General features: G+C 42.4%; 1 protein-coding gene and 1 pseudogene across 2 annotated transcripts in view; one reads left to right on the top strand and one right to left on the bottom strand.

Annotated features, from left to right (window-relative positions):
* The window catches only part of SAMTOR (S-adenosylmethionine sensor upstream of mTORC1), a 109,877-nt gene that overhangs the window by 81,874 nt on the left and 5,763 nt on the right, over positions 1 to 22,240 (bottom strand). The gene's annotated exons all lie outside the window — the stretch shown is intronic.
* On the top strand, positions 9,642 to 9,972 carry LOC308527461 (peptidyl-prolyl cis-trans isomerase FKBP1A-like; annotated as a pseudogene). The gene has a single exon. The product of its transcript is annotated as a peptidyl-prolyl cis-trans isomerase FKBP1A-like (transcript).

Genomic DNA, 22,240 nt, shown 5'->3' on the forward strand with positions numbered 1-22,240 from the left:
ATGAGAGAGAAACACTGATTGGCTACCTACTGCATGCCCCACACTGGGGATCAAGCCCAAAACCCAGGCGTGTGCCCGGACCAGGAATTGAACTCCGGGCTCTTTAATCCTCGGGCTCTATCCACTGAGCAACACTGGCCGGGGCTATACTTTCCCTTTCTGCTGGGACGTGTTCTGTCTGCTGGAGCTGAAACACTGAAGCTGTCTCACTGGGGCAGAGTGGGGTGCACCGGGCAGCTAAGGGCAGAGTGGGGTGCACTGGGTTGGAGCAGGTGGAGCCCCCTGAAAGCTGGAGAGGGGCCTTGTTTAACAGCCACAGTTTCATGGCTGTGCTGCCTCCCAGTTGAGCAGCCACACTGTTGGGCTGTGCCACAGTCAGCGGGAGTTGACACAACTGAACTGTCTGCATGGATAGCTTCCTCCTCACCACACCCCAAGCTGGGGGTTCCTCTTAGGGTTGAAGTGACACTGACCACCCTTGGTTGGTAGCCCAATCAGCCACCTTAGAAAGAGAAGTGGGGAATCCTGACTTTACATGAATGCTCCAATTTCTTAAGTTGGCAACTAATGCGAACTTCAGATGTTTGGGCCAAACCACAGAGGCGGTCGGCCTGGTGTCCAGGCCACTGGGCAGCACTGGGATCAGTCCAGCTGTAAAGGGACCCTAGGTGTCTGGGCAGGTAAAGGGGTTGGGGGGGTGTTTGGGTAATTCCGAAGTCACCCCCCCCTTATTGTTTTTTTCCCCCACTGATCACAATCCTATATAATAAAAGGGTAATATGCAAATTGACCCTAACAGCAGAATGACTGGGAATGACTGGTCACTATGACACACACTGACCACCAGGGGGGCAGATGCTCAATGCAGGAGCTGCCCCCTGGTGGTCAGTGTGCTCCCACTGGGGGAGCTCTGCTCAGCCACAAGCCAGGCTGACGCCTGCCAGCACAGGGGTGGTGGCGGGAGCCTCTTCCACCTCCTCAGCAGCGCTAAGGATGTCCAATTGCAGCTTAGACCTGCTCTCCGCTGACATCCCCTGAGGGCTCCCGAGCTGCCAGAGGGATGTCTGACTGCCAGCTTAGGCCTGATCCCCCCAGGGAGTGGGCCTAAGCCAGCAGGTGGACATCCCCCGAGGGGTCCCAGACTGCACAGGCTGGGCTGAGGGACCCCCCCAAGTGCACAAATTTTTGTGCACCAGGCCTCTAGTTTATTATAATCTGTTGGTAGCATAGATAGATTTTAGTTACCAGAACTATGTCTTCATAGAAATGGACAGTATGTAGCCATTCTATGGGGAACTGTGTGCCCTTAACCATCAGCATGATCTTTCAGTTTCTTTTGTTTATTAATGAAAATAAGCTTTATTACATTAAGTAATAAATACTTACAAAGATGCAAACACTATTAGTCACTTTCTTCCAGATGTTTGGATCCACTGATGGGAAAGGTGGGCCTGAAATCTACATACATCCTTAGGGGAAATTTCAGGGGTCCCAATAAGTTGCACTTTCTTCTGTATTTATAACTTGTGCATTTTAAAGATTGACTTCGAAGTACTAATAGTCATGCAAATGCTTAAGCAAAAAAAAGGTACATTGAGCAGAATTTATACTGTGTGGCAAACAGAACTGGCTACTAAAGCGCTGCCTCGGGACTTGCTGGAACAAAACCCTCAGAGTTGGATCAGCTCAGAAGAGAAACATAAAGAACCATGTGAGTAACAGAAATGTATCCGGAAGAGAAAAACCGGTATCTGGGAGGCCAAATGCGGTTTGCTGTGATAGGTAACTGACGTGCATCATGTAAATCAATGCTTTAAAAAAACACACAAAATGCCCTGGGTAGTTCCTAACTAATATGTAAATCTAATAACTGCAAAAATCTCTTCTCCATCTCAGCGATGGGAGGTTCAGAGCCTGATGAACCACGGGAGGGGCACGGGGAGGAGAAACCAAGCTGTTACCATTTTGAAACCAAGTCTCATCTGAAGGAGGTGGTGGTGGTGGGGGGGGGGGGTGCATGAGCTGTCACTTCTTGGAAAAAGATGGAAAGCCTTTCACGATGCCTCGGAGGCTAGGACCTGGCGTTCCGCTCCATCTCAGCCAAGCACTCCCGAACCAGCCCTCTCCCGTGGATGATGCCTCGTTTCAGTCTCTCCATCGTGCTCCTGCTGCCCGCATATGTGGATTGGATCTCCTTTCCCAGCTCTTTGATGATGGCCAGCAGCTCAGCATATTTGCTCTGGGGCACCTGGCTGTTCCCCAGACAAGAAAAAGCTAAAAAAGTTCATCACCATCAAACCAATATTACAAGAAATTTTAAAGGAGCTTCTTAAATGAGGAGAAAAAAGGTACATAACTATGACTAATAAAACTGAAAGTTAATTACCACCAAACCAGTCTATCAAGAAATGTTAAAGGGCCTACTTTAAGAAGAAAAAGAAAAGAAATAGTGACAGAAACATAGGAATAAAGAATAAAATGGCAATAAATAAGTATCTATCAATAATAACCTTAAAGGTAAATGGATTAAATGCTCCAAATGAAAGACACAGGGTAGATGAATGGATAACAATACATGACCCATCCTATGTAATAAAAGGCTAATGCAAATTGTCCCCTCAGGTGGGAGTTCAATTGACCGGGAGCTCCACAGGTCACTATGACGCGCACTTTGGCTGTCAACCAGCCCGATCCCCGCCACGATCAGCCCCTGACATAATAGATTTAAAAAAAAAATGCCGAAAAGAAGTTACAGGCGGAAAACCAAGATGGCAGCATAGGTAAACACCAGAGTTTGCTGCCTTGAACAACCACCTCAAAAATACAACTAAAAGACGGAAAGGACATCACCCAGAACCACAGGAAGGCTGGGTGAGTGGAAATTCTACAACTAAAAGGAAAGAGAAAAGCAGACTCAGAGGAGGCGCAGTGTGGAAGTAAAATACGAAGGTGCGGAGGTGCGTGCGGAGTGGGCTGGCGGCTGAGGGCGCAGTTGTCTTTTTCAATCGGAGTCTCAGGCTCTGAGTTCCAGTTCCGGGCGAGTCTCTGCGACCCAGACTCATACGGGAGAAGCGTGACTGTCCGGCAGTGGTCGGAACTCGAGGGCAGCTTTCTCTCCGAGGGGCTTGCAGTGACTTCCGAGACACTGAGAAGCTGGGCCTCTGAGAGCAGCCATAACTGCTAGCCCCGCCATGTTGATCCCATGGGACCTGCCCTGCCCATGCCCTGTAGGGAGGCTTTTGCTGGATAGCCTCAGGCAGAGGCTAGATTAGCTACTCCCTATAGATCCAGGAGCCAGTGTACCAGAGGTCAGAGTGGGACCATCCAGTTTGCAGCTCTGTGGAACCATAAAGGACACACTCAGGTGGCAGACTCAGGGAGCACCAAAGCCCCATTGAAGCAAGTCTTGTCCCGGAGGGGTGTCTCCAGCACAGAAGTTCTCCCACTGCAGATACAGCTGATTCTCACAGCCAATTGGCCTGGAGGTCAATTCCTCCCAGTGATACCTACAACAATCAAGGCTTAACTACAACAAGACTGTGCACAAAGACCACAAGGGGGTGCACTAAGAGTGTCCTCCTCAGGTAATTGGAGAGGCTGAACCACTGGGCCCTAGAGCACAGAAAACCACTTTATCAACACAGGGAAGCATAAAAAATGCGGAGACAAAGAAAAAGGACACAAATGACAGAAATGGAGGAAAGCAAACTACTGGATACAGAGTTCAAAACCACACTTTTAAAGTTTTTCAAGAATTTTCTAGAAGCTGCCAATAAACTTAATGAGACCTTAAAGAAATCTAATGAGACCCTCGAGGTTGTGATAAAGGACCAACTAGAAATTAAGCATGCACTGACTGAAATAAAGAATATTATACAGACTCCCAACAGCAGACTAGAGGATTGCAAGAATCAAGTCAACGATTTGAAATACGAAGAAGCAAAACACACCCAACTGGAAAAGCAAGATGAAAAAAAAATCCAAAATTACAAAGATAGTGTAAGGAGCCTCTTGGACAGCTTCAAGTGTACCAACATCTGAATTATAGGGGTGCCACACCAAGACACATCATAATTAAAATGCCAAGAGCAAAAGACAAAGAGAGAATCCTAAAAGCAGCAAGAGAAAGAAAGTCAGTTACCTACAAGGGAGTACCCATACAACTGTCAGCTGATTTCTCAACAGAAACTTTGCAGGCCAGAAGGGAGTGGCAAGAAATATTCAAAGTGATGAATGCCAAGAACCTACAACCAAGATTACTTTATCCAGCAAAGCTATCATTCAGAATTGAAGGTCAGATAAAGAGCTTCACAGATAAGGAAAAGCTAAAGGAGTTCATCACCACCAAACCAGGATTATGTGAAATGCTGAAAGGTATCCTTTAAGAAGAGGAAGAGGAAGAAAAAGATAAAGATAGAAATTATGAACAACAAATATGCATCTATCAACAAGTGACTCTAAGAATCAAGTGAATAAATAATCTGATGAACAGAATGAACTGGTGATTATAATAGAATCATGGGCATAGAAAGGGAATGGACTGACTATTCTTGGGGGGGAAAGGGGTGCAGGGGATGTGGGAAGAGACTGGACAAAAATTGTGCACCTATGGATGAGGAAAGTGGTGGGGAGTGAGGGAGGAGGGTGGGGTGGGAACTGGGTGGAGGGGAGTTATGGGGGAAAAAAGAGGAACAAATGTAATAATCTGAACAACAAAGATTTAATTAATTAAAAAAAAGAAGTTACAGGCTTGGAGCATGTAACTTCTAATATTAAAAAAAAAAAATTCCATAGCAAGAGATAAAGATCACTACATAATTCTAAAGGGATCAATCCATCAATGCAACATTGTACCACCTAATATATAAAGAAAACCATGGTAGACATTAAGGAAGAGACTGACGGGAATACAATCTAGTAGTGGACTTTAACACTCCACTGACATTAATGGAGAGCTCTTCCAGACAAAAAAACCAACGAGGCAACAGTGACCTTAAACAAGACACTGGACAAGATGGATTTAACTGATGTTTACTGAACACTTCATCCCAGAGCAGAATATACAATCCTCTCAAGTGCACACTGAACATTCTCAAAGATACACCACATGTTAAACACAAATTCAGTCTTAATATATCGAAGAAGATTAAAATCAGATCAAGCATCTTCTCTGACCACAATGGTATAAAACAAGAAATCAACTGCAAGAAAACAACTGAAAAACACATGAAGGCTAAATAACATATTAAACAATGAATGGATTAACAATGAAATCAAGAAAGCAATAAAAAGTTACCTGGAGACAAATAAAAATGAAAACACAACAACCCAAAGCCTATGAGACACAGTAAAGCAGTTCTGAGAAGGAAGTTCAGAGCATTACAAGCCTACCTCAAGAAGCAAGAAAAGTCTCCAATAAAAAGTCTAGCCCCACATGTAAAAGAACTAGAAAAAGAACAATAAGCCCGGAGTAAGTAGAAGGAAGGAAACAATCAAGATTATAGCAGAGGCTGCTACCATCCTTGGCTTCAGGCAGCTGTCCCCAAGCAGTGCAAAAACACTTTCATTTGTGTCTAAAGAAATGTGATTTCCCCTACAAATGAAATTTATCTCAAGACCCATGATGTGTTTTGCAGAATCTCCACATCCACTTTGGTGCTGCAAAGTTTCAGAGGGTCCAAGCCAGCCCGCAAGAATATCATTTGACCCATAGCAGCCAGATGGAACTAGAAAAGCAGTGAAAGCTGCTCAACTGAATGCATGTCAAGGACCATTTTCATGGGCAGTTCTAGCAAAGATGCCACCGAGGAGCAGTTCAGCTTGTGTTCAAGCATTCTAAGGATGGGCAATGGAAGATTCAGTACCTGCCCTGTCACACAGTGACCTTCCAACCTCTCATTTTACCTGGGAAGCTGAATTTTAAAAGCCACAAAAAAGAGAACCAAGATGGCAGCATAGGTAAATGCCTGTATTTGCTGCCTCCCACAACCACATCAAAAGTACAACTAAAATACAGAACAACTATCATTCAGAACCGCTGGAAAGCTGGCTGAATGGGAAGTACTACAACTAGAGAAGAAAGCACCCTGACACTGATAGGAAGTGCGGAGTGTGGAACGGGCTGGTCCGGCACCCGGGTGTGCAGCTTTTTTAATCGGGAAGGAGATCACCTCTGCAGGGGCTGCCTGGAGGAGCAAGGGATCCCAGCCCCACACCAGACCCCCAGCCCAGGTTTCCAGAGCTGGGGAAAGAAGTCCCTATGGGCAGCAAGAACTGAGGACTATAAAAACAAGGGTGGATTGGGGCTGAGTGACACACAGGCTGCTGGAGACCCAACTGTTCCACTTAAAAGGCCGGCACCATGAACTGAATTTACAAGCTCCCACTTCCTCTGAGCTCCAGTGCTGGGCGACCTAGACACATACAGGGAGAAACTGGACTGTCTGGCACTGGGGCAGGAACTTGGGGCGGCTTTCTTCCTGATGAAGGTGCTTGCAGCCGCCATTGTTCCTGTGCTGGGACCTCCCCGGAGCAAAGCTGACTGGCAGCCATTTCTGTTTGCTCAACCCTGGTGATTCCCTGAGATCCTGGCCCCACCCAATTTATAACCCCACTCAAGCTGTGCACAGCGGATTTTGCATATGAATAGTCTTTCCTTTCTCAGGAAAAATTTGTTTTACAAATCTGTCACGCAAGCTGCAGCTGGATCAGGGAACCCCAAACCTATCAATAAAAGGCCCAAGACCCGGCACCAGCACCAGCCTGCCTTGCTTCAGAACTAGGCCTTGTCTGGTCTGTCTGTGACCATACCAGATTACAACTCTTCACATCCATAAATGACACACTTAAAGGGCAGACTCAGTGAGCACCAAAGCCCCACTGACGCAAGTCCTGCTCCATAAAGGTGTCTCCTGCACACCAGCTCTCCCACTGTAGTCACAGCTGGTCCCCACAGCCAATTGACCTGGAGGTCAATTCCTCCCAGTGACACCAACAGCAATCAAGGCTCAACTACAACAAAACTGTGCACACAGCCCATAAAGGGGTGCACCAAGAGTATCCACCTGAGGTGACTGGGGAGGCAGAGTCACTAGGCCCTATAGGACACCTACTGCACAAGGCCACTCTATCAACACAAAGAAACTTAGCAGCTACCCAATACATAGAAACAAACACAGGGAAACAGCCAAAATGTGGAGACAAAGAAATATGTCACAAATGAAAGAAATGGAAGAAAGCAAACTACTGGACATAGAGTTCAAAAACACAGTTATAAGGTTACTCAAGAATCTTCTAGAAACCTGTGAGGAACTTAGTGAGACCTTCAAGGATCTTAGTGAGAATGCCAAAAAATGGAAAAGGACCAGTGAGAATTAAGCATACACTGACTTAAATAAAGAATAATATACAAGGTTCAACAGTAGACTAGAGGATCCCAAGAATCAAGTCAAAGATTTGAAATATGAGGAAGCAAAAAACACCCAACCGGAAGAGCAAAAAGAAAAAAGAATCCAAAAATATGAAGATAGTGTAAGAAGCCTCTGGGACAACTTCAAGTGTACCAACATCGAATTATGGAGGTGCCAGAAGAAGAGAGAGAGCAAGATATTGAAAGCCTATTTGAAGAAATAATGACAGAAAACGTCCTCTACCTGGTGAAAGAAATAGACTTACAAGTCCAGGAAGCACAGAGAACCCCAAACAAGAGGAATCCAAAGAGGACCACAGCAAGACACATCATAATTAAAATGCCAAGGGCAGCCCTGACCAGTTTGGCCCAGTGGATAGAGCGTCAGCCTGCAGACTGAAGGGTCCCAGGTTCGATTCCAGTCAAGGGCATGTACCTTGGTTGCGGGCACATCCACAGTAGAGGCTGTGCTGGAGGAAGCTGATTGATGTTTCTCTCATCGACGTTTCTAACTCTCTATCCTTCTCCCTTCCTCTCTGTAAAAATCAATAAAATATATTTTTAAAAAATGCCAAGGGCAAAAGACAAAGAAAGAATCTTAAAAGCAGTAAGAGAAAAACAGTCAGTTACCTACAAGGGAGTACCTATACGACTGTCAGCTGATTTCTCAACAGAAACTATGCAGGCCAGAAGGGAGTGGCAAGAAATATTCAAAGTGATGAATAGCAAGAACCTACAGCCAAGATTACTTTATCCAGCAAAGCTATCATTCAGAATTGAAGGTCAGATAAAGAGCTTCACAGACAAGAAAAAGCTAAAGGAGTTCATCACCACCAAACCAGCATTATATGAAACACTGAAGGGTATTCTTTAAAAGAAGAAGAAAAAGGTAAAGATAAAAATTATGAACAACAAATACATATCTATCAACAAGTGAATCTAAAAATCAAATGAATAAAAAATGTGATGAACAGAATAAACTGGTGAATCAGGGGCATGGAAATGGAGCAGACTGACAATTCTCAGGGGGAAGGGGTTTGGGGGTGTGGGAAGAGATTGAACAAAGATCTTATATGCATGTATGCAGTATCTATGGATGGGGACAGTGGGGTGGCGAGGGCCTGGGGTGGGGTGAGAACCGGGTGGAGGGGAGCTATGGGAGTTAAAAAAAAGGGACATCTGTAATAATCTCAACAATAAAGATTAAAAATATAATAAAAAAATAAAAAGATCACATACTATGATCAAATGAGATTTATTCAGGGGATACAAGGTTGGTATGATATTCACAAATCAGTAAACATGATGTAACACATAAACAAATTCAAGGATAAAAATAAGAAGATTGTATCAGTAGATACATAGAAAGTATTTGATAAAATATAGCATTCATCTATATATACAAAGAGGTAAATGCTAATTGGTCCTAACAGTGTCACAGTAACGACCACTAAGGAGGAGACTGCCTACACATGCACGGTGGGGTGTTGCTCTGGAGACAGGGCAGAAGCGGGGAGGCGCCCGGAGAAGGCGGAACCAGCCTGAGGCGACTGGAGGGACCAAGGGCGGGGCTTGAAGCAACCAGAGAAGGTCAGAGGAGTCAAGGGGCTGGGCCAGGCACGCTGGAGCTCTGGGTGGAGAGGTCCGGGTGTCAAGGCAGGGCAGCAGGTGGGTGGGCAGGCCGTGGGATTTCATGCACTGGGCTCCTAGTTTACGATAAAAACTCACGGCAAAGTGTGAATAGAGGGACCATACCTCAACATAATAAAGGTGATATTTGCCAAACCACAGACAGCATCATACTCAATGGGCAAAAACTTAAAATCAGATACAAGACAGGGATGTCCACTTTTCACCACTCTCATTCAATATACAACTGGAAGTCCTAGCTACAGCAATCAGACAAGAAGAAATTAAAGGTATCGAAATTGGAAAGGAGGAAGTAAACCTGTCTCTCTTTACAGATAATATGATATTGAACATAAAAGACCACCAAATTATCAGATCTAATAAGTGAATTTGGAAAAATACCATGCTACAAAATTAATATTCAGAAATTGGTGGTATTTTTATACACCAATAATGAACTCTGAGAAAGAGAAATTAATAATCTCATTTAATATTGCAACAACAGGAGACAAGGCAAAGCCAAGCAATCACCAGGTCCGCTCTCAGTCCACGCAGTCCATTGCGCACTGCCCACGCACCCCACCCCCTGCCCACTGCTGCCACCATGGGAGTGCAGGTGGAAACCATCCCCCCGGAAACAGAGATGGGCGCACCTTCCCCAAGTGTGGCCAGACCTGTGTGGTACACTACACAGGGATGCTTGAAGATGGAAAGAAATTTGATTCCTCCCAGGACAGAAACAAGCCCTTTAAGTTTATGCGAGGCAATCAGGAGGTGATCCAAGGCTGGGAAGAAGAGGTTTCCCAGATAAGTGTGGGTCAGAGAGCCAAAATGACTATCTCCCCAAACTATACCTATGGTGCCACTGTGCACCAGGCATCATCCCACCAAATGCCACTCTCATCTTAGATGTGTAACTTCTAAAACTAGAATGACAAGAATGGCCCACTCCCTGAGCTTCCTGTGCTTGGATGTGCCATGGTGGGATCTGGCGCCCCCGAGGTGCACACGCGAATCCGTGCGTAGCTTTTCCTGATGTTCTACTACACTTTGTATAAACATCTGCCCCAACTGAATGTGTTCTATTACCCAACTTTGCTCTTCCCCTTTCTCTTCCTATGTGTGTTGACCTGAACTACATGCCATTAGCTTCAAGTTACTCTTTTTATTTTGTTTTTGTTTTGGGGTTGAGATTCAGTTTCAGTCTTTTGGATCTAGGTTTCCAATTACATATTAGTCAAGTATTATTAACAGCACAAGTAATGGGTTAACTTTAGACTAGGAATTGGTTTGTGGGGGATGCAAGAATCTTTTATTTTTTTGGGGGGGTGGTGAAATTTTTATTCTATATTAAACATTCTTGCTGCTATGCTGCAAAGCCACAGCAGACTTAAGGTTAAGGCGCTGCTGAGGGCCCAACTATCCAAGCTGAGAGATGTCTTTAGGTTCAATTAAGAGCCCTACCCAAAACTGAAGTGGGGAGGGGAGAGCACCGGCCTCCACTGCCCCATCCCACTCTCCCCTTAAACCGCCGCCTTTTAAAAGCAAACTGTTTTCACTGCGATGTTGGACACTTCAGGTATCTGTCCCCGGGCCAGCAGGGACCTCTGAAGCCTTCTTCAGGGCCTAATTCCCCCCCGCCCCCATACCCCGCCCCATTTTTTTTTTCTAATAGATATTCAGGACTTTCATAATGTCATAGCTCCCCAGGCTCCACTCCCTAAATTTAAGAACTTTCATAGAAAGTTTAAATTGAAGGTGCTGTTTGCAGACACTTAAAACCCAATGAAAGCCCAGCCATCATGACAAATCCTTGAGTGTTGTCTTAAGAAAATGATGCTGGTCATCACAGCTTCAGCATCTCCCGTTTTTTGATGCTCACCTCCCCCTGCTAAGCTCAAAGTTTCCTGGCTTTTTCTTCCCTCCTCTCACTCCTTTGCTGTCCTCTGTAGTGATTTGGTGAGAGAAATTATTGCTGCCCATCCCCCACCCACCTCCCCTGCACTACATATGAATGAGTTTCAAGTTTTATTATTGTAATAAAAGTGCTTTACACTGGATTTTCTCAAAAAAAAAAATTGCAACAACAAAAAATAAGGTTCCTAGGAATAAATTTAACCAAGGAGGTAAATGACCTTTACTTGGAAAATTATAGGGCCTGGAAAAAAGAAACTGAGGAAGCATATACCATGTACATGTATTGGAAGAATTAACATCACTAAAATGTCTATACTACCGAAAGCAATCTATAGATTACTATTAAAAAGCAATGAAATATTTCACAGATCTAGAACAAACATGCCAAAAGTCTATATGCAACCACAATAGACAAGAGCCTTAGCAATCTTGAGAAAAAAGTTGGAGGTTTAAACTACCTGATATTAAACTACACTACAAGGCCATATAATCAAAACAGCCCGGTATTAGCACAAGAACAGGTATATTGATCAATGGATCAGAATAGAGAACACAGAAATAAACCAATGCCTCTATGGTCAATTACTATTTGACAAAGGAGGCAAGAATATACAATGAGATAAATGATGTTGGGAAAATTGGAAGGATAGAGCAAAGTAATGAAACTAGACACAACTTGCACCATACCCAAGAATAAATTCAAAATGGATTAGACTTAAATGTTATTTCCAAAACCATAAATACCTTAGGGCGGCACTAAATTTCAGGCATTTCTTTTTTTCTTTTAAATATATATTTTATTGATTTCAGAGAGGAATGGAGAGGGAGCGAGAGATAGAAATATCAATGATGAGAGGGAGTCATTGATAGCTGCATCCTGCACTGGGGATCAGGCCTGCAACCCAAGCATGTTCCCCCCTGACCTGGAATTCAACCCTGACTTCCTGGTTCATAGGTCGACACTCAACCATTGAGCCACGCCACCTGGGCCAGACATTTCTTGTAGCAATATTTTTTGCCCATATGTCTCCGAAGGCAAGAAAAACAAAGGGAAAAATAAACAAATGGGACTTCATCAAACTAAAAAGCTTTTGCACAGCAAAAGAAACCATCAATAAAATGATAAAAGAACCCACTGAATAGAACATATTTGCCAACAAAGAACTTATACAACTCAACACCAAGACAAACAACTAAATTTTAAAAAGGCAAAGGACCTGAATAGTCATGTCTCCAAAGAGGACAGTTAGACATAAGAAAAAAAATGCTCAATGTCACTAATCATCAAAGATGTGAATTAAAACCACAATGAGGTATCACCTCTCATCTGTCATAATGCCTATCATCACTAAATCAACAAACAGGTGCTGGTGAGGATGGAGAAAAGGAAACCCTATTGCACTGTTGGTGGGAATTCAGACTGGTACAGCCAATGTGGAAAACAGCAATTTTCTCCAAAAATTAAAAATGTAACTGCCTTTTGATACAGCAATCCCAGTTCTGAAAATATATCTGAAGAAACTGAAACATTAATTAGAAAAAATATATGTATCCCTATATGCATTACAGCATTATTTATAACTAGAGGCTCGATGCAAGATTTGTGGAAGAGTAGGCCTTCGCAGCCCCAGCTTCGTCTGGAAGGTCATCTAGACAGTCGTTCCGCTGTTCAGCAGTTTGGTCGATTTGCATATTACACTTTTTTTATTATTATAGATGCCTGTGGGATCGGCCAAAACCGGCTCTCCAACATCCCCCAAGGGGTCCTGGATTGCGAGAGGGCGCAGGTCAGGCCAAGGGACCCCACCAATGCATGATCGGGGTCGGGGAGAGACTCAGGAGGTTGGCCAGTTGGGGAGGGACCGCAGGAAGGCTCCAGGGCATGTCTGGCTGGTCTCACTCAGTCCCGATCAGCCGGACCCCAGCAGCAAGCTAACCTACTGGTTGGAGCGTCTGTCCCCTACTGGTCAGTGCATGTCATAGCAAACGGTTGAGCGGCCTTAGTATATCATTAGCATATTACACTTTGATCAGTTGAACAGTGTACCAGTCACTGGACACTTAGCATACTAGGCTTTTATTATACAGTCCTCAAGTTACATCGGACTTGACGTACGTCATTTCCTGATTATGTCACCATCTCCTATTTATAAAAAAAATAAAATTCCATCATTTCAACATATGTACATACGTGCTTTATGTTTTTTATTATTTATTTACCACAAGTAAAGGTCAGGAATTGTTATCTTTCTTTTAAATTTTTTTTACTGTTTCACTTCATTATTGCTGTGTATGTGCTCCATGTGAGTGACATAGGTGCTTATGTAGGTGGGTTCCAACTTATGGTGAAAATCGCATTACATCGCACCGTAGAAATGAATCTCTGACATAACCTGAGGACCTACTGTATAGGATAGCCAAGATCTGGAAACAGCCCAAGTGCCCATTGATAGATGAGTGGGTAAAAAAGCTATTGTATATTTACACAATGGAATACTACTGGGCTGTAAAAAAGAAGGAAATCTTACCTTTTGCAACAGCATGGATGAATCTGGAGATTATTATGCTAAGTGAAATAAGCCAGTCAGAGAAAGACAAATACTATATGATCTTACTTATATGTGGAACCTAATGAACAAAATTAACTGACAAACAAAATAAAAACAGGCATAGACAGGGAACAGACTGACAGCTGTCAGAGGAGTGTAGGGGCTTATTGTGGGGCTGGATGAGAGAAGGTGAAAGGATTAAGAAAAAAATATATACATAGGTATATAAAACACATAGACACAACAATGTGGTCATAGCCAGACGGAAAGGGGGATGGGATTAGGTGGAGGAGAGCAAAGGGCAGATACATGGGGATGGAAAGAGACTTTGCTTTGGGCAATGGGTACCTGAGGCAGTATATTGATGATGTTTTATTGCAGTGGTTCTCAACCTGTGGGTCGCGACCCCTTTGGAGGTCAAACGACCCTTTCACAGGGGTCGCCTAAATACATCCTGCATATCAGAATATTTACATTACGATTCATAACAGTAGCAAAATTACAGTTACGAAGTAGCAACAAAAATAATTTTATGGTTGGGAGTCACCACAACATGAGGAACTCTATTAAAGGGTCGCGGCATTAGGAAGGTTGAGAACCACTGTTTTATTGAGTCGTACACTTGAAACATGTTATGATTTTGTGAACCAATGTCACCTCAATAATTCAATTGAAAAACAAAAACAAAACAAAACTGAACTCACATATTAATCAAGAGAGTTTATCTGCTTCCCCCTTGATCATCTTATAATTCACCCATATATGCAACTGCCCTAGTTATAGTACTCTGTCATTTATATATGCTGTCTGTTAAAACCAAGCATGATTCTCCCAATAGAAAGGCAAAGACTACTTTTGGTTTATAACTTATATAAACTATAGAAGTTAATCACGGTGCCGCATTAATGGGGAAAAAAGTATTTATATTTTCACCATGCTCAAATAATATAGGAAACACCAAAATTACAAACAAATCCAGTAAGTTGCTAGGGTTAAATTCAAACTACAGTTGTTAACTGTCAACAGATAATAGTGATGAAAATGCAGTAAAATTTGAATACTTCAAAATAAGTGTTCTCAAAAAAAGAGTTACAAGGTTTAAAAAAGTAATAGGTTCAGAGTCAATATTCTGGAGACTTTATTCACTGTTTTAAGATGATTTAGAATTTTTTTTTCTTTTACTGTCAAAGCAAATCCTATCTAATAATCCTATCTAATAAAGAGGCAATATACAAACTGACCATGACTCCAACACACTAGATGGCCGGCAGGGGAGGGCAGTTGTGGCGATCAGGCCAGCAGGGGAGGGCAGTTGGGGGGGACCAGCCCTGCAGGGGAGGGCAGTTGGGGGGGGACCAGCCCTACAGGGGAGGGCAGTTGGGGATGATCAGGCCTGCAGGGAAGGGCAGTTGGGGGGGACTAGCCCTGCAGGGGAGGGCAATTGGGAGGGACCAGCCTAGCAGGGGAGGGCAGTTGTGGGCAATCAGGCCAGCAGGGGAAGGCAGTTGGGGGTGACCAGGCCAGCAGGGGAGGGCAGTTGGGGGCGACCAGGCCAGCAGGGGAGGGCAGTTGAGGGCGACCAGGCCAGCAGGGGAGGGCAGTTGGGGGGGACCAGGCCTACAGGGGAGGGCAGTTGGGGGGGATCAGGCCTGCAGGGGAGGGCAGTTGGGGGAGACCAGGCCTACAGTGGAGGGCAGTTGGGGGGGACCAGGCCTACAGGGGAGGGCAGTTGGGGGAGACCAGGCCTATAGGGGAGGGCAGTTGGGGAGGACCAGGCCTGAAGGGGAGCAGTTAGGCATCGATCAGGCTGACAGGGGAGTGGTTAGGGGGTGATCAGGCTGGCAGGCAGAAGCAGTTAGGGGCAATCAGGCAGGCAGGCAGGCAGGCGAGTCGTTGGGTGCCAGCAGTCCTGGATTGTGAGAGGGATGTCCCAGATTGGAGAGGGTGCAGGCTTGGATGAGGGACACACCCCCTTGTGCACAAATTCAGTGCACCGGGCCTCTAGTTTATAATAACAAGAAATTGGTAAAACAGGAGTAGAGAGAAAGACTGACTGCATTGGTGCATGAGGAAATGTTCTGCACCTTTCTTAAAAATACATTTTTATAGATTTCAGAGAAGAAGGGAAAGGGAGATAGAAACATCAATGATGAGAGAGAATCATTGATTGGCTGCCTCCGGCATGCCCCCCACTGGGGGATTGAGTCTGCAATCCAAGTATGTGCCCTGGTTCGGAATCGAACCTCGAACCCTTCAGTCCACAGGCCGATGCTCTATCCACTGAGCTAAACCGGCTAGGGCAATGTTCTGTATCTTGATTTTGGTAATGGTTTTATAGGAGTATACATCTGGCAAAACCCACTGATTTATACACTGTAAATGGATGCAGCCTATTGTACATAAAATTTTACCTCAATAAATTTTTTAAAATGATGCATCATGAAAGTTACAAACTAAACACTGTATGTCATTAAATTTGAGGGTCATCAAATTCTCTTTAAAAAAATAAAAAAAGATTTACTTGAGTATCAGAAACAAGTGAACTTTTATAAATTCATAACTAACAATTTATATGATTTTTATTTAGGCACATTACCAAATACAGGCTGCAAGCAAGATAACATTATCTGTAGATGACCAGATTGCCAAGTTCAAGTTCAAAGAACCTTTAAAGTCATTTCCTCTAACATGAGGTAAACAGAGAAGCTCATGCCCAAGTAGAAACACATTCAGCAGCTATCACAAAGCATTAACAAGTGTTCAGGACCAGATTGTCTCAGAGCATAGTTAAATCACACACAGACCAGCCTTCTCAGCATTCTTGAACACCTGATACAGTGACACACCTCAAGGTGGGACAAAATATCCAAGGTGTGTGGTGTTGAAGCAGCTGAGAATCAAATGAAGAAACCACCTGCACATCTACCTGCTTCTTATATCCAGTCATTTCTCTGATGGGTAGCGGATGAGGGGTGGGGATAACCAATATTCAAATGTATTAAAAAGGTCAGACCTTTCACATAAAAACTTATAAATGTAGGAAGCAAAAGGGAGCAAAAGAAAAATGTTACAGTCATTCTAATACTGGAGAACAGACTATAGAACAGTCTAGGTAGAAATTCCAGGGACCACTCAGTCTTCAATGTTATAGTCCTTAAATGCATCCAGGCTACTAATACACCTATTTTCTGTGGGTTTTTAATCGTCATCTGAAGATATGTTTACTGATTTGAAAGAGAGAAAAAGAAACACTGATGTGAGAGAGAAACATCAATAGGTTGCCTCCCACCGTAACCGGTTTGGTTCAGTGGATAGAGCTTTGGCCTGCGGACTGAAAGGTCCCAGGTTCGATTCTGGTCAAGGGCATGTACCTTGATTGTGGGCACATCCCCAGTAGGAGGTGTGCAGGAGGCAGCTGATCGATGTTTCTCTCTCATCGATGTTTCTAGCTCTCTACCTCTCTCCCTTCCTCTCTGTAAAAAATTAATATATTTTTTTAAAAAAATAGGTTGCCTCCCATATGTGCCCCAAACGGGATCAAACCTACAACCTACTAGGTATGTGCCCTGATCGGGAATCAAACCTGAAACCTTTTGGTATACAGGAAGACGCTCCAACCAGCTAAGCCATTCGGCGAGGGCACCTCTGTTGTTTTTTATATTGTATATTTAACAAATTTAAGGCTTCCTATATGCCAGATGCTGCTTTAAGTTTGTGAACCCTGAGAAAGAAGTTGCCTACTAAGAAGGGCTCCTGGTGGCTTAACTGACCTTAAATTAAAAACAAAACCAAACCAGAGGCTAGCAGCTCTAAAAAGAATCTCTCACCCAAACCACACTTCAGGGAGAAGCTTGCACTAAGCTGCCTTCCTTCTGCACTGAACTGCTTCCTACACTGTGTTTCTGCCATCTGAGCCTGCCCTTGAGTTCATGGGATCCTATTTCAACCAACAGGACTGAGACATTGCTTGTCTAACTGAAGCTGTGCAACTATATCCCCATCAGCATCTTCACTGACAAATTGGAGCAGCTCCATTCAGACCAATCAAGACATCAACCCTTTTGGACCAAACTGGGAAGATCTCAAGTCCTTATTTGCATGAGGATGGACCAATCAGGGACCAGGGACAGGGACTTCTGTCTATATAAACCAGCTCCCCTCTGGTTCAGAGAGCACACTCTCCCTTTCCACCAGAGACAGAAGATTCCCTAGGTGGAGAGCAGTGCAGAGTGAGGCAGGGAAGAAAACAGCAGACCAACGTAGGGCACAACAGAATAGACCAGACCAGACTAGAGTAGAACAAGGATAAGTAACTGAAAAGGGACCTGGTCCCAGGGCCACCTCACAGCCATGCTGTATCACATTTGAGCTGTTTTGCACTGAATAAAGTTTCCTTCTTTGTGGCACTGCAAAGGGGAAGTTTGACAAGTACTTAACAAATATTAACTTACTTAATGTTAATACCAACCCATTAAGGCACATATTTTACCTTACAGATATGGAAACTGAAGTACAGAGAGATTAAGTCACCTTCTCAAGGATACACATCAAACCTGGCAGTCAAGTTGCAAAGTGTATGCTTCTAAACACTAAACCACCTTGCCTCTCTTTATGAGTTTTTAATTGATAAACTTTCATGAATATGAACAAAGCTTTGCACTAGAGCAAAATACACTGACTCTATACTAGCCACTTGTTTAGTGGTCTTTTGTCAGTTAAATGCAGTTATTTAATCCCTGCAACAGTATTATTTGTTAGATTTCTATCAATAGTTTCAATTCTGGCTGCACAGTGGAATCACCCAGAAGTTTCATTTAATTGAAATGGGAACTGGTCATTTATTTTAATACTCCCCAGATGAATCCACTTTGTAGCCATGGTTCACAATCACAGGTCTATAGCAAGGTTGTAAACTCAACTACCTGGTGAAATAATATACAGAGCAATGAGGCGAGGGGCAACCTGAAGAGTCAAATTTAATTTTTTTAAAAAAACAAAACACTGCATAGATAAAACTTAGTATCTACAAACACAATTTGGCTCATGGTGTATCTTCCATATTTGAAGCACTCACATACATATTTATGATAAAAATTATTAATTCAAAATGTAAAACCCTTTGAATACATTCTGTATGAGAAATAAAAAGAATCAAGAAAAGCGAGAAATCAATGGCATCAACATCTGTTATACCCTCGTGAAACTTTACCAATATGTATACTACCACACAAATCACTTATTTAATGTAAACAAAGGATTTATGAACAACCTCTGGGACTTAATTTCTGTATAGATAGGAACAGGAATTTCTATAAAGTAGAGGAATTTTTGTATAAATGGGAATAAGGGATACTCAGACACCCCTTCCTCTAAAGGCCCGGGTATTAGCCATCTATTCTAAAATAACCCTTACAGCTCTAACCGGTTTGGCTCAGTGGACAGAGAATCAGCCTGCGGACTGAAACGTCCCAGGTTTGATTCTGGTCAAGGGCATGTACCTTGGTTGTGGGCACATCTCCAGTAGGGGTTGTGCAGGAGACAGCTGATCAATGTTTCTCTCTCATTGATGTTTCTAACTCTCTATCCCTCTCCCTTTCTCTCTGCAAAAAATCAATAAAATATATTTTTAAAAAATAAAATAACCCTTACAATGTGCTTCAGTATATCTGCACGTAAAGCACAATAAATTAGTACAGTTTAAATCAACTGTTCTCAGGTGTTTGAATTTTGCAATCAATATAAATTTCATCTACAAGATTGAGGAGATTAATATTGGCGTCTCAAATTTTTTTTTTGCTAAGTTAGAATATAAGTAAATTTACATACATACAAAAAACTATTACCATCTTCTAACACTAACATACAGAGATACACATTGCACCACTGCAACACCCCTATCAGTTTTTATCTCATTTTTAAGGCAGATATTTTACTTTACAGATAAGGAAATTGAAGTACAGAGAGATTAACTTGGCAAAACTTTATTTTTTCTTTAATCTTTGGCTGACACTGGTATGTAGAAACCAATGGGTAGGAAAGGGGGAATAGCAGATAAAAGAAGAAATAAAATTCACAGCATACAGTAAAATAAGGCAACAAACATTTATCCAATATTTATTAAGAACAAAGTACTTTATTATATCTATAGTTTCAAAATTTTAGTGTTATATACAGAAAACTGAATATTATTCGTAACGATAATTTGGGCCATTTCAAAAAGGGTAACATTAATCTAATATACTGAATTTAAGAAAATATAAATTCATTACAAAAAATGATATCCAAAAGTTAAAACTTGAAAGTTATGAATATAAAAAGATTAAACTATAGGAAATATCTATATTAACCTCTTTGTTTTTGTGTACGTATGCCTTAAATCTATGAGGCATGGTTCTAGGTACTAGGAATCCTATCCTATATAATAAAAGCCTAATATGCTAAGTGTCCAGTCGGCCGTCGAACCAATCAAAGCGTAATATGCTAATGATATACTAAGGCTGCTCAACTGCTCGCTGTGACGTGCACTGACCACAGGGGGCAGTCGACCCGCCAACCAGTTGCTATGACATGCACTGACCACCAGGGAGCAGATGCTCTGACTGGTAGGTTAGATTGCTGCTGGAGTCTGGCTGATCAGGACTGAGCTGGACACGCCCTGAAGCCCTCCCGCAGTCCCTCCCTGGCTGACCAACCTCCCACGTCCCTCCCCGACCCCGATTGTGCATTGGTGGAGTCCCTCGGCCTGGCCTGCACCCTCTCGCAATCCGGAATCCCTCAGATGTTGGAGAGCCAGTTTCAGCCTGACCCCACAAGCCAGGCTGAGGGACCCCACTGGTGCATGAATTCGTGCACTGGGCCTCTAGTACAAAGATAAAAGGCAGCATCCTACTCAAGGAACTAAGTTTAGTGGGAAAGACAGACGAATGAACTGGTAAGTGATAAAAACAATTAAGAGCAACTGTGCTTATGAGAGCACAAGGTAGAAAGAGAGCACTTATTTATGTAAAATTGCATACTGGTGTCTTCCAAGGATCTATCCTTAGCTATACGTTATCATCACTCCATTGGTCAGTTCATCTGTCTTCATCAATGCTTCAACTTCCAAAGAAAGGGCTTCCAATACATTTCCAAGGGACACATTCCATACTAAAGCATTACCACTTTCCTTAGGACAGGCCAACCTGCTTTCTACTCTGTTCTCCTTGCCCCCATCCCAACACACATTTTCAAACTGGATGGTGATGGCTACTTATTTTCCCAGGCAAGAAATCTTGGCATCATCTTTGACTCTTTTTCTTTACTTTAACTAAAACACCTCGTTCTGAACTTCGGAAAGTCTTTTTGTCTATTTTCATGATCACTACTGTTATTTATGCTATTAACTCTAAATCATATTCCTGTCTCTTACCTGATTTCCTTTCTCCTAGATTCCTTCTCCAATATACAGTACTTTATTAGCTCAATGTTCTTCAACACCTCTGTCCACTGTATAATCCACAAAACTTTTAAAATAATAGAGATACCTGTTACACAAAGTTCTATAGTTGATACTAATGTGGAATTAAGACTGAGATCCACTATATGTGTAGTTACATTTTTCCCCACAAAACAAAGGATCTACACCAAAACTTTTTTTTTACTGTATCTTTTGAAATGTAAAACATTCCCTAAAAAGATGCCTTAATACAAAGAAAACTAAAAATAACAAAATCAAGTAACTATAATACTGTGTGCCCCTAAATGAAGTGACTGTTTATCAGTCACATTTCCCTTTATCTTTTGTCACTGATTATTAAACTCTTTTCATTTTTTTCATCTGCTAGAATGACAGTTCACTAACATTACATTCATTCCTTCATTTTTAGACCTTTTGGGTTTAGTTGAAAAGTATCTCTAATTCAAAAGATTTTCCCTTTCTCCAATTCTCTTGTTTTAGGTGTCTGCTAAAGAAAAATCAATTACAAATATATTTTTCAGCTGATCCTGAACCACTAATCTAACTCATCCTTTGTCCCAAACTATGAAAAACAATTTCAATAATCAACAAGAATTAAACATCTAAACTTGGCTTAGTTGTTGAATCTTAAAATACTGCTCATAACGGCTAATCTTTGTAACACAATTTTTTCTGGATTTAGTCTTCAGAACCAACCTATCCTGTGTTTTCCTTTTCTGCTCCAGTATCAATCTTGTTTGTTTTAACTACTTTTGTATTGTCAGTGCTCTAAAAAACATGGTTTTTTAAATGCAGAAAAGTAGAATAAAGATCAGCCATAATCTCATGACCTCAAGAATACTTACCACTGTTACCAGGTTAATGTACTTTTATTTCTCTCTGATTAATTAATAAACTGCATGGGTTTATGTGATTAATTGCTTTGATCAGTTTGGCATATAAAATAAGTAAATTCAGAGACTAAATAAATTGATGAAATTTGCTAAAGTAAATATATTCACAAGACAGGTTAAAAAAATCAAAACTAAATGGAATCGAGATCATACTTTCATTCCTAACAACCACAGCCTTTACATTTTCTTGGAATTTTTACATGGATACTTTAATTTTGGAAAAAGAGAAGATGCCAAGCATAACAACATTCATTAGAGTAACAGAATTATGTGACTAGTGTTTCAGGATAAGAAGCTAGGAAAATTTCAGGGCAGGAGGAATGGGGAAACTGAGACAGGAAAGTTAAAACAAGGCCAAACAGTGTGGGCAATTTGCAGCTGGCCTACA

Source organism: Myotis nattereri, assembly GCF_964212035.1.
Source record: "Myotis nattereri genome assembly, chromosome: 11".
NCBI classification, from domain to species: Eukaryota; Metazoa; Chordata; class Mammalia; order Chiroptera; family Vespertilionidae; genus Myotis; species Myotis nattereri.